At 54.8% G+C, this 16,154-nt stretch overlaps 1 protein-coding gene across 2 annotated transcripts in view; it reads left to right on the top strand.

Annotated features, from left to right (window-relative positions):
- The window catches only part of ATP2B2 (ATPase plasma membrane Ca2+ transporting 2), a 207,140-nt gene that overhangs the window by 34,429 nt on the left and 156,557 nt on the right, over positions 1–16,154 (top strand). Inside the window, exon 1 of one of the 2 annotated variants that reach the window (XM_081276198.1) lies at positions 14,254–14,374. The exons of the other annotated variant lie outside the window; for it this stretch is intronic. The gene's annotated coding sequence lies outside the window, so the exon portion shown is untranslated. Of the gene's footprint in view, positions 1–14,253; positions 14,375–16,154 lie in introns of those variants that run through there. 2 annotated transcript variants of the gene reach the window in all.

The following is a 16,154-nucleotide window of genomic DNA, read 5'->3' as shown; positions in this document are numbered from 1 at the left end:
ATGGTAAAGGCCTCCCAGACTTTATCTGCAGTGACCTAGTCTAATTGCCACCCTCTGAATCTGCTGTGGGGTGGGGACGCAGAAGTCTCGTAGGCCACATAACCTGGTCCCATACAGAACAAAATGCAAAGGCACAGTTTACAAGCCAACCCCCTTCCCCTCCAGCCCCTGCCTCTCCTGCTGCATGTATTTAAGGTTTCTCTCCACACACTTGGCAGCTGGTGTCCCCCCAACCTCCATCACCTGGCAAGGCCCGGAGTCTCCTCTTAAAAGCAGCCCCCGCCCCTCCCTTGCCGCCTGCACCAGTGCTGGCTCCAACACCCCAGCCTCTCCCTGCGGGCCCTGGGCTAATTACAGGCTTCCTTAAATCACTGTAAGAAAAAGCTAATTAAATCAGGGTCGGCCATCAATTTTCTGGGTAAGGGCAAGCAGCCGGACACCTCTCTCAATTCCATGATCCCCAAACCACCAAGGCTCGGAGCTTCATTTGAATTTGAAAACAGTTTTATCTTAGGGCTGAATTTAGAGAAGAAAGAAAGACAGGGCAGGTTCCCTGCTGCTCCTTCTTACCTTATCAGGGTGAGGATGTGCCATGAGGTTAGGGTGCAGCCAGATCTGTGTGGCTAAGGGAGTGCGGGCTGTCCCTGCACCCACGGGGGTAAGCGAAAGCCCCTGCATTGGCCCACTTGCGGCTGAGTGTCCTGGAGCAGGAGTTCCCCGTATAAAGCAGTCACACCAGCTGTTGGTGTGGAGGTGTTTGTTGAGTGAATAAGTGACTCCTCCAACATGCCTGGCCCAGTGCTGCACACGGAGCACATGTCCAAACGGTCAATATTCCTTCTCCCTCTTGAATCCTCTTTCACAGCTGCACCCATTCATGGGACAATGCATACAAGTTCCCAAAACCTTTATATGAAAAAATGTGCTGGATGGTTTTCCCCTTTGGATTCCAGGGTGAAAGAAGGCGGGGTGGGGTGAGGGCCAGGACAGAGTTCCCCGCTCCTGCAGCCCCAGCACCTCTCCCTGCCGGACGCCTGACCTCTTTGCTCTTTTCTGGGCCTCAGCATCCCCCTCTGTCAAAGGGCACCCTTCCCAGCTGTGATTCTCATCCCGGTCTGCTGAGCTCCCTCATTAGCCACATTCTTGGTCACTTCCTTGAGAGGACTATCTTGACCGGACTATGTCCGTGACCTGCACTTGACCTTCCTTATTTGTTCCCACCCCAGGCACTTTGTTGCAGACTGTGAGCAATGTGCTTAAGTCATTAAGGAGACCCCAAAGGCAGGAAACAAGTGATGGCAAATCTATTGTATGACTGAGGACCCACTCTGTGCCAAGTTCAATGTGTAGACTCTAGAGTCTGGTTTGAATCTCAGCTAGCTGTGCAAACTTAGGTGAGTTGCTTAACCTTTCTGTGCTTCTGTTTCGTCCTCTGCAACACAGACATGGTAACAACCATTCACCCATCCTGGGGTTGTAGTAGGAATTAACTGAGTTTATGTGTGTCTAGTGCACTGTAGGCTCTTCCCAGACATTAGCCATTACAATTTCAGAATGAGGACCTCATTTAATCCTCCTCATAGCCCAGTTCTGGCGAGTACACATTGGTTCCCATTTTACAGATTCCTTTCAAGGACGGATAGCCACTTGTCCATGGTCACCCAGAACAAAATCGAGCTCAAAGAGGAGTGTGTGACAGGACCTGTAGAAAAAGCAGGGCTCAGGGAAGGGAGGATGTACAGAAAAAAGGTTCTAGAAAGGGTGGAGCCTCCCTCAGAGGCCAGGTGGAGTCAGGAGGTGGCTATAAATATGAGAGGCGAGGGGCTTTCTAACTAGGCCAGGAATGTGTGTTAGTCATTGAGGTCAGGACGGCAGGCCACAGCGGCGCTTGGCTGGGGACCGGTGTGTCCAGGAGCGAGCTCTCCCTGGGCCCAATGAAACAGGGGAGCTGAGGCCAGCAAAAGGCTGTGGCTGGGCGAGAGGCGGGCACCCCCCAGCTTGGGGGGGGGGGCAGATCCTCAGCTTGGGGCTGTGTATACCAAGCCCTTCATGGTACAGGAGGGACCCCCAGGAATGCTTCTCCTGCCCCTGAGCTCTGAGAGGTGCTTCTGTAGCCCAGGTTTGTCCCCTGAAGCCAACCTGGGGCCAAGGTCATGGGTCCGGTTTCCAAAGGGCAGAACTACCATTTTGGTGGGTGAGTAAGTTCTCACTTTTATTTATTTTATTTTATTTTTTGTGGTGCTGGGGATGGACCCCCAGGGCCTCGCACATGCTAGGCAAGCGCTCCACCAATGTGCTCCATCCCCAGACCCACCCTTTCTATTTTAATAACTGTGCCCTTATTTTAATGAATTAGGAGAAAAACACACATTGCAAGGGAATTCATGATATCGTGACTCTGAAGGCTTAAGATAATGTAGTCATCCCAAGGTGTTTGAGAGGGGTTGGTTCCAGGAACCCCCACAAATTTCAGAGTCCATGGGTACTCACGTCCCTTATGGAAGATGGTGTATTATTTGCATAGAACCCACACACATCCTCCTGTACGCTTTCAGTCACCTTTAGAGGACTTATAATACCTAATTCAACGTAAATGCTATGTAAATAGCTGTTAGACTGCATTGTTCGAAGAACAATGACGAAACAAAAAGGTCTGTACATATTCAGTACAGAGGCAATTTTTAAAATATAGACATATTTTAAAATGATCCATGGTTGGTTGGATATGAGATACAGAAAACTGTGGATGCAGAGGTCCAATGGCACTCAATAGGTGTCTGGTATTTTTTTAAGGGAGTTGATTCAAAGACAAATTTTGAGTGTGTGCATATTCGAGCTTTCTGTTTCTATGACGCAATATCTGAGATAATCAACTTCTAAAGAAGAAAGGTTTATTTTAGTTCACAATTTGGGGGGTTCCAATCTGGGATTAAGTGGCCCTCATTGCTGCAGGTCTGTGGAGAGAGAGCAGAACAAAACCTCTCACCGTGGAGCCAGTGAGGAGGGGCAGAATTCCAGGGACTCATTCCAGAGCATGCCCCTAAAGACCTAAGCACCTCCCATTAGACTCCACCTCTTAAAGGGTCTACCACCTCCTAAGAGTTCCACCCTGGGGACCAGTCCTTTAACACATGGGCCTTCGAGATTAGGGTTAGGATCCCAGCTATAGCAATGTTACTTGTGGGTTGCCAAACATCACTACTGAAGTTTGAGGGGTTCTGGCCCCTGGTAAGTGAGCCTCTGTGCTGTGGTGATGCATGCGCTCCCCTCCGAGGTCCTCATCTTCTGTGAGTCCCACCCCAACCCTCCACCTTCTGTGCCCAGCCCTGGAATGCCATTCCCTGCCATCTTCCAACTGGCAAGGCCACGTGAAACAGCTTGGCCACCCACTGCCACTCCCTGCCTGCAGGAGGGTCATCCTGTGCATGACCATCACTCCCTCAGCTATGGACAAAGCAAGCTCTTGGTCCTCCTGTCCCGCTCCCACTGTGCCCAATTTGGTGCCTGGAGCCAAGAGCAAGCCAGGAGCTGTCACTGTCTGGTATGAGACTGCATACGAAATCGCCTCCCTGGGCTCCGTCTCCTCCCTCATCTGTCAGAAGGGGACAACGGGATTCCCCAGCAGGGTGACCAGGACTCAGTGAGTTTACTCCCCCTGCCGGCCGCCTCGGCCTGCGTGGTGAGTCACCGCACAGGTAGGGGCTGAGTATCTCCATCACCTCTGTTGCCATTATCGGGGCCAGAGGGTGTGCGTTACCTGAGTCCCCAGGTCTGCAGGCCAGAGGGAGGGAAAGAAGAACAGAGCCTGTGTGCATCTTCGATCGAGAGCAAATTCTCCCGCCTCTTACCTTCAACCCTCTCTTTTGAATGTGGAGAAACTGAGGCTCACACTGCACCCCAGGAGCCAGGCTCTTTAATCTACAGTTGTTCCACCATCACCTCTCGCCAGGCAGGGAGGGGGAAGAGGTGACCAAGGACAGCACATGCCTGCCCAGTGACAGACTAGCAGGCATCCAGAGACCCCCAGTCTCCCCCAGCCTCCCCCAGCTCCTCCAGTGGGCCCAGGCCTTCCAATGAGGACTCACTGGAGGGGCTGCGGCCTGGCCCTCAGCTGGCAGGAGCGCTCCCATCGCTAAGGCAGAGAATCAAGAGCCTGGCTCTTTGTAGATTCCTCAGGTAGGCAGAGCGGACGTGCCCTTTGTCGTTGGCTATTTTTAGCAGAGCAGCCTAGGAAGGATCAACACCTGTACGGGAGCTGACTATAAATAACATGCCTGTGGCACTTTCTTTTTTTTTAAAAAAAAAAAAAGACACATCTAAAAATTGTAGATCTAAACAAGCGTTGCCCTTCAAAGTAGAGTAACAGCGTTAGGGTGCCGCTTTCCATCAGCAAGCCCATTTCACAAATCTGTTGCTGGAGACAATTCCACAGGGTGAGGCCCTGGGTTGCCCCCATTTTGCAGACAGGGAAACAGGGAAAGCTGTGGGTGTGGTGCCTGGCATGTGACAGAGCCTAGCAAATACTACTGTTATTGCTTTTGGGGCTCCGAGAGGTCTAGTAACTTGTCCAGTGCCACACAGGCAGAAGGAAGGACCAAACCAGTTCTAGGGCTGGTACAACTTTCGGGACTGGAGGAAGAACCTTAGATGTGGAAAGGTCCAAGGAGTGGGTATTGAGGGTTCTGGAGATTCAAGGAGGAGAATTTAAATGAGGTACTATCTGGGGCACCCAAGGCGGAAAGGATAAGGACTGGGGAGGGGCCCTTGGGTTCAGCAGCAAGAAAGGATAAAGGAGGAGAAGGAGAGAGATGGTGGCCAGTAGATTTTTAGGGCAATGCCTTACCAGGTTCACCTCATCTGACACTGAAATCCCTTTAGGAAAAGTGGTGAGCATCAGCAGTCAGTGGCAGGAGAGATAAGAGAAATCAGCATCACTGAGATGAGAACCAGGGCCAGGCCAGGGCCAGGGCAGCCATCTCCCGGAGGGAGGAGATGGAGGGAATCAGGGCAGAAAAGGGCCCTGAGACCTGGAAGGTAGTGGGCTCCAGGCAGCTGTGTGGAGGTCCTGCCCAGGCTCTGTGGTGTGCTGAATATGGCTAACAGCAGGCTCTCTGGGGGTGGGTGTCCTGGTTTATGGTGTTGGCCAGTCTCTGTGGGTAAACAGTCCCATGGAAGCAGAGTGTAAGCTCAGTATGAGGTCACTGATGTGCTCTGCTGGCTCTGTGAGCCAGGGCCAGCAATTCCAGAACGCTCGAAGCCATGCCACAAAATGGAGTTACTTGTGGCCTGCTAGTTTCAAGGAACAGAGGAAGGCCTTGTGGGTAATGTTTAAAAGACTATTTATGGTGCATATAACATAACAGAGAAAAATTTAACAGGCAGCATCTCAGTTCATTCTCAGGCCTGAGGTACCTATGAGTGGCATGTGATTGACAGAAATGAGGCTTAGAAAGGTGAAGGGGTTCAATTGTCAAGGAGGCCAATGGGTGAGCTCATCTATGGCTCTGGCAGTTGAGAGCTTCCACCAAGTCACAGGGAGATCGTTGTCACCATTGGGGGAGGTCCTGGGAGGTTGCAGATACCCTTTCCGGGAAGGATCAAAATAGAAATGTGACCTTCCCCTCTTCTCAGGGCAGAAGCACCCCTCAACAGCCCACAGAGCTCCACAAACCCTCCTTCCTCCCTGTCCTTCTTTGCAACTGAATGTCTTTCTGCCAAGTTTGAGTCTGTCTCCCACCACTAGGCATGTAATAGGTACTCAATTAATGCTGAAGAATGAATCAATGTTACCCTGAAGTTCTCTTTAATTTTGTTTGAAGCCAAAGACTAGATGCCCTGTAACTTGAAAGCATTCCTGCCTTTGCAGAATAGAGATGATAGAGAAGCAAGCTAGACTTGGCTGAGCACCTACTACGTGCCATAAACAAACACATCAGTCATTCATGCCTCCCAGAACTCCCAGAGATCCAGATATCATTATTCCCCTTGCACAGGTGTAGAAACTAAAGTTCAAATTGGCCCTGTGCCCAGCTCAATAATGCACCCTACTAACACGTGACAGAGCTGGGGTTCAATCCTACTTCTCTCTGATCCCCAAGACCCTATTTTATGTTCCGTGGCCCCCCCACAAAGAAATACCACCTTATATCTGAGAAGCTGTTTTGTTTGCAAGAGCATCCCATGTCCTGCTTTTATTTGGTCATTGCAAACCAGCCTTGGAGGGTTGGTGGGTCAGGAGGGCTGGAGGGAAGAGGTCCAAGTATTTCCTGTCCCCCACAGTTTGACCCACCTCTGCTGGGCTGGCCCAGTGCTCCTCTCACCTCCTGGGCTGCCTGCTGGTGGGCTAGTGAGAGAGCTGGCCCAGCCTTTGGGGATCCTCATCCACACAGGGCCTGCAGAGGGGGCCACCCAGGGACACAGCACATCTGGTATGGGTGGGTTATGAGCAAGGAGGCCCCACAGGGTGACAGGAGGCTTCCTTATGGGGTTGAAGAGCTGTAAGCCCTCGCCTCCCAACCCTGGGTTTGCTGTGTCCATGGCAGGAGGTGACCCCTGTCTGGGCCCTGGGACCCCATCTGTAAAATGGAAGAGTAGGACTAGCTGGAGGGACATGAAAGCCTGTCTCCATAAACTAGCTCAAATGCGCATCCAAGAAGGACTTTCCAGAAGTTTCTGGGCCCCAGCAGCCTCTGGGGAGCATGTGCAATACTCCCGTGGGGATGACCTCAAGGAACCTAGCAAGGCCGCATCAGCACCCTGGTCTCCCTACGGCAGCCAGTTCCTGCCTGTCCTCCCCTCCAGGCCCGGCTCTGGCCTCCATCCCACCTCCTCTCTGCCCTGCTCCCCAGGGCCATTTGCTGGATCCCCTGGCAGGACCCAAGCAGGACCCAGACCCAGAGCAGGCAAATGAAACCCAGGGAGGGTCTCAGAATTCAAATCCCAAGTACACTCATCAGCGTAACCACCTTGACCAAGTCACCTGATCTGTCTGTGCCTCCATTTCACCATGAAGAATGGTGACCAGAATGACCTTAAAGGGTCTTGGGGAGAATTAAAAAAGTCCATATGTGGGAAACCCTAAACAAAGAGCACTTGACACATGTAATTTTTCAGTCAATGCCTATTGAAGGTGGGAGGTGACTGCAGTGTGGCTGACCTTGGTGTGCAATTCTAATGGGAATCTATAAATTGATCACAGGACTTCGGGTGCCTGGCTCCAGCCCCTCTTCTGCTCCTTGCCCACTCTCTCCTTCTAGTCATTCAGGCCTCCTTTCCATTTCTTCTGAATTCCTAAGTTCTTTCCAGCCTCAGGGCCTTTGCATATGCCATTCTCAGCATCAAGAAACTACCCCCTCCTTTTACCTGGTGAGCTTATGCTCAGCCTTCAGGCCCTACTCAGTCATGACCCCCTTGGGAGACCCTCTATGGTTCCTGCTGCTCTTGCGGAGGCATCTGGTCTCCTTCTGAACATACCCATGGCCTCTTCCATGGTGTCTTAGAGCCCTCTGTAAATACACCCTGATTTGCATGATCATTTCATTTCACATCTGTCTGTAACCTCTCCTGAGAGCAAGAACCAGGGGCTTTTCTTTCTGCACCGTCTTCTTAGCACACAGCACAGAAGCTGGGCACAAGGTGCTCAATGGGTATTTGTTGAACAAATGAGCAGATGGAGAGGCAGGCGGCACACAGCATCCTACCCATTTTACAGATGAGGAGCCTGAGGCCCCAGAGGTTGAGGAGCTTGTCCAAAGTCACACAGCCCATCAGCTGGAGCAGGGCTCTGTGGAAGGCCCTCAGCCCCAGCTCCCGTGCTCTCTGCACCCACTCCTGGGTCCCTGCTGCAGGTGCAGTGGAGGACAAAGAGGCACGTGGGCCACCCTGGGTCCCAGAGAGTGGGGCTTGAGTGGCAAGGAAGAGCTGAGGTGGCTCTGAGAGCCCCAGCCATCTGGACACCAGTAAGGGGTGAGCCAGTGCCCCCTGCACCTGAGCAGCCCAGGCAGGGCTGAGTTCTGATGCTGGTTCCTGCTCTGTCAATCTGGGCTCGTTGCCTCCCCTCTCTAAACTCAGTTTCCTCTTGGGTAAGATGGTAGTGACACTCCACATAGCGGGGCTGTTGAGGGTGTGGGGGGGGGGGTGTGTGAGCATGCTCAGAAGACACCATGTGGCCTCTGTGCTATTCAGACGGGATAGAGACTGAGGTGGCTATTTGATCCCTAATGATCCCAGTAGTGTCCAGTCCTCCAGTCTTATTCATATCCCCACCCCTTCTGTTTCTTCCTTCCTTCCAGAAGGAGAAGTAGCACATACACACTTAAATGTCAACTCAAGGGTCCAGCACAATGCGGCACCTCCAGGGTGATCCAAAGAAATGATCCAAAGAAATGAATCACTAATGGTGAAATGTCAGGCCATAGGTAACTGAGAGGGAGCATTTAGGGACAGGGACTCCTCTCTGAGTGCTCATCTTGCCAGGAATCCAACCCTGGACTCAAACATCCTAACTCCAGTTAGGATATCTCTGAGCACGAGTATTTGAGTGAAGTGGGGGTTACTTTCTGCTCTTCCCAAAGGTCATTAATAGGCTCAGAAAATAGCAAATCCTAGGCCAGGGCTCCTCAGTGACTCCAAAAAACATTTCCAAAGCTACAGAGATGCAAACACAGTTCAAAACTACTGGTTTTTCATTCAAGAAACCTATACTCATGAGTTCAACCAATAAAAATAATTGAGACTCTGCGCCCAATGCTGGGGGTACCACAGGCAACTGAGACTATTTCCTGTCCACTAGGAATCCCTTACCCAGAGGGATAGACACACAGAGCCAGGTACCGTGGTGCATGCCTGTAATCCCAGCAACTCAGAAGACTGAGCCAGGAGGATTGCAAGTTCAAGGTCAGCCTCAGCAATTTAGCGAGGCCCTGTCTCAAAATAAAAAAAATAAAATAAAAAGCACTGGGGATGTGGCTCAGCAGTTTAGTGCCTCTCTATTTCTTTTTTTAAGAGAGAGAGAGAAAGAGAATTCTTTTTAATATTTATTTTTCAGTTTTCGGCGGACACAACATCTTTGTTGGTATGTGGTGCTGAGGATCGAACCCGGGCCGCACGCATGCCAGGCGAGCGCGCTACCGCTTGAGCCACATCCCCAGCCCCTTTAGTGCCTCTCTTGATGGATGAGTAGGAGTTTGCCAGGCAGAGGTCTGGAGAAGGAAGGGGTTCCTGGCAGCAGCGTGCCGAGACCCAGAGGTGTGGAAACACAAGAGTGTGCTTGGGGAGCAGTGGAGGCTGGTGTGGGGCAGAGGGGAGAGGGACGGGTCTGAGACAGTCATGAGGCATTTGGGACTTACGCTGGATGACACAGGGCGGCCAAAAAAATGGTTTAAGGGGATTTAGAGCCCGCGCTAAAGCTGCAGGGGGTGGGTCGGTAGCAGGAGAGCAGAGGAGGCAGAGTGGCTGGATGGGAATGGGCGGTGTCAGGAGGTGTAAGATGTGACAAGGTGGCATTTAGCCTGCAGGGGTAGCAGTATGAGACTGGAAGAGGCAGCCTCCCCCAGGCAGTCCTCCCAGATGCTCCTGATCCCCCAGGCTGTCTGTCCTCCCAGGAGGGAAGGGCCCAGCTCTCTTCTTGGCCTCACAGGCTCCATTTGCAGCAGCTGTGTGAACTCAAACCCTTGACCTTGGTCTCTGGCCTCCCAAAAGGGAGGCAGAGGCAACCATCACAACATACTTGCCCTGTCCGGGTGGGAGGCTGGACTGGGCTCTCCTAGGGCTGCTTTCTGACCCCTGGAGACATGCCCACAGCTACCTTGCTGTGCCTCAGTTTCCTAATCTGTAAAATGGGGATAAAGGAGGACCTACCTCTCAGGGTTGTGCGAAGGCCACGCACTGGGCACCATGCAGAAGGCCCTGTTGACCTGAACAGGTTGACCTGAACAGTGGCTGTCTGGAATTCACCAGAAGCCAGGCCTGCACCTCCTCACTGAGGAAACAAGAACCAATGGCAGGAGGGGACATTTGGGGGCCTGATGGTCACCAAGAACCATCATATACAGAGAGGAAGGGCTGGAAGAGAACCAGCCCCCAGCATTTTCCCAGGGGCCTTCTGGGGAACCCCACCCATGCTCTTCTTTTAACACCCCTAATTTACAAATAGGCAGTATGGTGCCCATTTTGCAAATGAGAAAATTGGGACTCGGACATCAAGTCATTTGCCCAAAGTCATACATCATGAAATGGGGATTAGGAGTGGAACCCAGGCCTGGAGGCCACAAGTCCCCACCCCAGACCTGATTGGCTAAGGGAATTTGGGGCCTTGGCAGGCCTAGGAGTAGGTCTGGGGCTCCCGTTCAGCTGGAGGGGAGATCTGGGACAAGCTAGGCCATCGGTCTCCTGTAGTGTGTGGCCACAGCTCCACAAGGTCACGGACCTAGGAGATCCTGAATGGTTGCCGCAGACTTGGGTCACTTCAGGCAGGAGCAGAGGGAAGGGCCTGGGGCTTGCAAGGGGCAGAACTGATCTCTCTCAGCTCCAGCCCTCACTGGCTCTGGAACTCTGAAGCAAATCCTTGAGGTCGCCAGGTCTCCATTTCCTCTTCTGTAAAACAGGGAAATGCCCACAGACCCGAGGGTGATCCGAGGAGGTTAGAAGAGAGATGTGAAGGGCCCTAGGAAAGGACTTTACCCCCGAGGGGCCACTTAGCAGCTCTTTGTAGCAGCTGCCAACTCACCCAAGAGCGGCCAAGGACCCCTGCCCACATGTCTCAAGAGCCAGAGCCAAGAAAAAAAAAAAAAAGCAAGTGTGGGTGAGTCCCCTCCCTGTGCTTCCTGTAAGAAGCCAGGAAACCCAGAGCCTGTGCCTCTGCCTGTGTCCCATCCTCCTCCCTCAGACCTGTCCGTACCTACCTCGTCCATCTCTCCTGGGCAGTGGTGCCCCAGCAGACTGGCCCCAGCCCCCCACCCTAGCCCTGTGCCCCAGCCCCAAGATCTCTTCCTAGGGGACAAAACAGGATCTGGCCAACTAAATACTGTCCGAAAACCAGATGAGACTGGCTCCCCGCCCTTTTCCCCAATTTCCCGTACCTTTCCCTAAGCCTGACCCTCAGTGTGTCCACCCTGAGCCAAATCAGACTGGGACAGAACTGTCAGTGACCTTCTGGTTGGCCCCTGCCTCTTCCTCCCTCTTCCCCGTGAATGACCCTGACCTGTCGTTTCCAACCTTCCCAGAGTTGCAACACTAGCGCCATTGTTTGTCTGATTTCCCAACACCTCTGCCCGCCCTGTCCCCCAACATATCCTGGAAGGACAGGTCAGATGACCCACATATGAGTGCTGCAGGAAGAGGCAGGGCAGGGACAGCAGATGGGTGCCTGTGGCCAGTCCAGCCTTCAGAATGACTTTAGGCAAATAGCTTTTTCTTAAGGCCTCTGTTTGTTCACCTGTAAAATGGGAGGATTGAGTATGCATGCTTCAGGGTCCTTCTGGGTCTAGCACTTGGTGACTCAAAATAACATAGCAGCAAACTCTTCAAGCCTTGACTATGGTACCTACCACTTGCACCTGAGACCCTGGAGACATCCAATGTAGTCATAACCGAGAGAGACAAGCATGGAGGCCATGCTGGTCAGAGCTAGGACAGAGGCAGGAGCCCACTCAGTTTGCAAAATCAGGAAGGACTATCCAGCAAAGGGGCATTTGAGTTGGACTTTGAAGAATGAATAGGAGTTCATGGGCCTAGAGGCAGAGTATGTCAACACTTGGGCTGCTTCTGCAGATAGGTAGCGTGCATTACTGAAGTATGGACTTGGATGCCAAGGAGATGGGATCTTGGCCGGGGCCAGTGCTAGGGCCTCAGAGCTTGGCTATTGGTACCTTATTGGTGAGGCCCAGCCCACTGAGCAGACAGGACACAGTCTTCCAAGTGGACAAATAGGGGTTTCCTAGCCAGCTCTCACCCAACTGGCCTTCCCTCACAGGGAACCCTGGGCTGGAAACCACGTCGGTCACACAGGTAGTCTACCCCTCACTGGCTGTGCAGACTCACCCTCACCACCACACTCTTCTGAGCCACACAGGGCCTGCTCATCCGGGTGCCCACAGTACTTGTAAGAATGAAATGGTTTACTGTTTGGCAGGTGGTCTTGACAAACCGTCAAGGGTGCTGGGCACAGAGGGGTCGTATTGATGAAGGGTGGTGGCTCATAATGGGATACTTCTGGGGCTATTTGTTTTGTACTTAGACAACACAGTTGGCAAAGGTGGTGCACTAATAATGGTGCCATTCCTGGCATAGGCATGTTTGCTTGGCCAGCTGTGAGCCACAGGGCCTTTCACCCCCTGCCCTTTGCCCATCCTCATCGCAGCCATCCCAGAGCACCCTTCCTTGGTCCCACGGTGGGAAGTAGCACTGTCTGCAGGCCTGGGGAGGGGGTGGCACCTGGCCTGGCCCTGGGCCTCTGGGGAAGGGGCTGATCAGGGATGGAGCCAACTTGGAAGTCCACGTGGAAGGTTTGCTATTCAGATCCCCCCATCTGCCCCTGCAAAAGGGTAGAATTCTCCCTCCTACACCCCAGGATGAGGCTGCTCTGGAAACTGCCAGGCCCTGGCTGTTGGTGTGGGGGCAGGGGTCTCTCTGACGGGGGTCCTGGGCTGCTCTGAGGGAACCCAAGCAGGAGACCTTCCCTGGTTTGTGACCACAGCCCTGCCCAGAACCTTGACTGACAACCTAGGGCTCAGCATCCCTAGCTTCTCAGCATCCTGTGAACACTGAAGTCACTGCCAGGGGCAGATGGGACCCTTGGGTGGGGCTGGGGGCTGAGCAGAAATGGGCTGTCAGCAGGTCCTGCTGGTGGACCCCGCGCGGGCGCTCCTGGCGCCCTCCCTCCTGCGGCCCCTCCGCACACGGCCGGGTTCTGATTTTGGTGCAGTGCAGACTTTCAGCTTAACGAGACAAATTGATATTCTGTGCCAGCCCAGGGATGGAGCGGCAGCGCAGGACGCTTGGGCGGGCAGCTCAGAGGTGGGCAAAGGATGGGAGCAGGAGAAGGAGCTGCCTCAGCCTGGGACTGGCTCCTGGGGCAGTCCCCACCCTGCCCCTTCCCCCCGCCATGCACCCCCTCCACACTGACAGGTGCCACAAGACACTCATCCTGAAGGTTCTCCACCTTCTGTGCCCTCCCTCCATCACAGCACCCCTGGGAAAGGGGGACAGGGCAATGGAGGGGGGTTTGGAATGATGGAGACGCCCCTTTCCCACCCTAACCTCCCAACTTGCTCCTAGGGTGGTGATCCCACCTGCCCAGAATTAAATGGGCAGAGACGTACCAGAGACCAGACAGGAAGAAGTGGGTAGCTGGCTGGGGGTTCCATTCTTTCAGATTCCTCATTAGGGGGATCCCTGGGGTCCCCAGGCATGGCCAGCCCCCCAGAGCAGCCAGCCCCCAACTTGACACAGATGTCCCTGCAGATTATGTGGAAGTACAGGCACATGCGTATATCCCTCCTGGTGGGCCCCTGGCAGCCACAGAATGACCCTCTGAAGGGGTCTACTGCCAGTCCTGGCCCCCTCCCAGGGCAGGTGGGGTGCACACAGTTGGGTGGCCGGTTGCAGAGGGAATGTTGAGGTGGCCGCAGGGAGCTGGCGGCAGGCTCTGCTCCAGGAGTCCTGCAGCCACAGACGGATTTAGGCTGTGTTCAGTCTGCTTCTCCCCCAGGCAACCTTTGCCCCCAGGTCTGGGGGCATCCCGGCCACAAAGAGGGGGGACCCAGAGCCCCTGCCCAACCTAAGAGTCCCCAGAAAGTAAAGGATGACTTGGGGGCTATTTAAAGCCCAAACCGGTTGTCCCCCCAGCTCTGCTCCCACTTCTCCTTCCACCACTCTGGGGGACCCCTTCCCCTCGCGCTCAGCCCCCCCCCTCCCCTCCCCATGCCCTTGACATTCCCTCTTGCTTCTGGGGAGCGGGCATATTCCTGGGACTCTGCCAGCTTTGGTTCCTCCGGCTCCCACGGGAGGAATCCAAACCGCCAACAACACGGCGGTGGTTCGGTCCGCACACCCCCCCCCCACGGCCCCGCACTCTCCGCCCCCAGCGCCCCCAGCGCCCCCAGCGGCCGCCCGCCCCGCGGCCCTCCCCCAGCCTCCGGCAGCCGAGGGCGGCCTCCGCCTCCCCCGGGATTGCATTCTGCGGGCGCGATGCTCTCCTAGAGCCGGCGCCGCGCCTCCGCCCCCCGCCCCCCCAGCCGCTCGGGCAGGATGGTACAGTCTGCAGAGGGACCCGGGCACGCCGGCTGGGCTCAGCCGCGGCACCAGCTGCCGCACCGCGATTACGGGGCTGCCCGCCTGGAAGCCGTGCAGGATTGGTGGTGATTTTCGTAGCCAAGTAAGTACCGGCATCCCCCCCTCTCCCCGGCATGAGCAAATAAAAAATAAAAAAGCGCCCCACTCCGCTCTCCCCTTCCTCCCGCACCCATTTTTATTTTGTTTCATTTCATTTGATTTTTTTTTTTTTTTTTTTTTTGTCACTGCTGATGGTGGTGGTGGCGGCGGTGGTGGCAGTGTGGAGGGGAGGGGGGAGCAGGGCTTGTTTATCTGGCGGCCGCTGAGGCTGCCTTGGGAGCCGCCGCTGGGGGAGACACGAGTGTGAGGGTCTGTATGTTGGGGTTTGGGGGGGGCTGGAATGCTGGGGACCCCGAGCAGGAGGGCATCGGAGGAGTGGAGCGGATGCCTGGAGTCTCAGGTAGATTCCGGCAGGCTCTGGACTGCAAATGCCCCCCAAATGATGTTATGCAAGGGCTAGCAAGCTGGTGGCGGTGGCGGGGGAGCAAGGTCCTCCTCTCTCAGCCTAGTCCCAGGGAGAGGAAGAGGACAGGAGGGTGCCCCCTGCCCACCCTGGCCAGGGACCCAGGAAAGAGGCAGCGGGAGGCTCCTATGAAGGGTCTCCTTGCTGGGGTGGGCTGTTGTGTGCCTGCCGGGTCCCCTCGGTCAGGCCAGCAGGTGCATGTGGTGCCGGGGACGTGTCCCCAAGTTCCCTCCATGGCAGCAGGGTGGTAGAAATGGGGTGGCCTGCCCATTTTGCAGCAGTCATGCTGGGTGGTGTAGTTGGCACTTTTGGCCCCGGAAGCCCAGTTCCTTGCTAGCCTCTGTGGCATCTGGCTGAGCTTTAGGACACCTGGGGCTCCTCCCTGCCCCCTGCAGGGTCAGGAAATGCAGCCAAGGGGTTCAGGACTTGCAGTGGGTGGGCTACTACCTGCAGCCACCCCCTTTAAGCGAAGTGGCTGTTCCACACCACAGCTGCTCACCCAGGTTTCATGGGGAGGGGTCTCTGTGGCTGGCCTGCCGCGTTCAGACAAGGGTCCCGGGAGCCCTGGGGGAGCCCTGGGGGCCCCCACAAAGAGGCTCCACCTGACTCGACCTTCAGAAGGATAAGTGAGCAGGCGAGCTGGCGGGCAGAGGGTCTTGGAGTGACGCTACTCGGTGCGGAAGGGGCTCCCCTTCTCTCCTGCATGGTTCTCCAAATTGCTGGGAGGCGGCAGAGCTGACGTTTGGGGCATTTCCAGGAGCAGCGGGCGCCATCCGGAGAAATTCTCCTTTGACGTGAGCAGTAGGAGGGGGCTTGGAGCACAGGCAGGCTGTGGGGCCTCCACATGCTAACTTCCTTGAAGGAGCCATGGCAAGAAGGGGCTGCAGCTCTGGGGAGCCCTCCTGGAAGACTGAGGATCCAGGAAAGATGCGGATGGCCCGAGTTACCTAAGCCACCTTCACACCCCCAGTGGCGTTCACATCAGGACACATGCATGTCCACAGATGCACTCAGACCCACAGATACAAGGATAGCACCCACACAATGCCTGCACTCACAAATACACCCCAGCACCTGCAAGTACAGCCCACATCCCTGACTGCCACATGCTTGCATGCAGAACACAGCACACGCAAATGCAACTTGCACGCTCACGAGCACACACACACACACACACACACACCTGTGAACTTGGGCTGCTCACACCCGCTTGCAGCCCTCACAGGATGCAGCAGCCTGCACATGGAGCCCTGCAGTAGCAGCAGCCACCAATGCGTGTGCTGGTGTGAGGGCTGACCCAGGTGTGAAAACAACAGGCACACACATGTGGAGCTTCAAGTGCCATCTGCATGCCTGTCCC

This window comes from Spermophilus citellus (assembly GCF_964194105.1).
Source record: "Spermophilus citellus genome assembly, chromosome: 19".
Classification (NCBI taxonomy): domain Eukaryota; kingdom Metazoa; phylum Chordata; class Mammalia; order Rodentia; family Sciuridae; genus Spermophilus; species Spermophilus citellus.
Note: the sequence above shows the minus strand (reverse complement) of the source record. Positions and strands in the feature narration are given on the sequence as shown.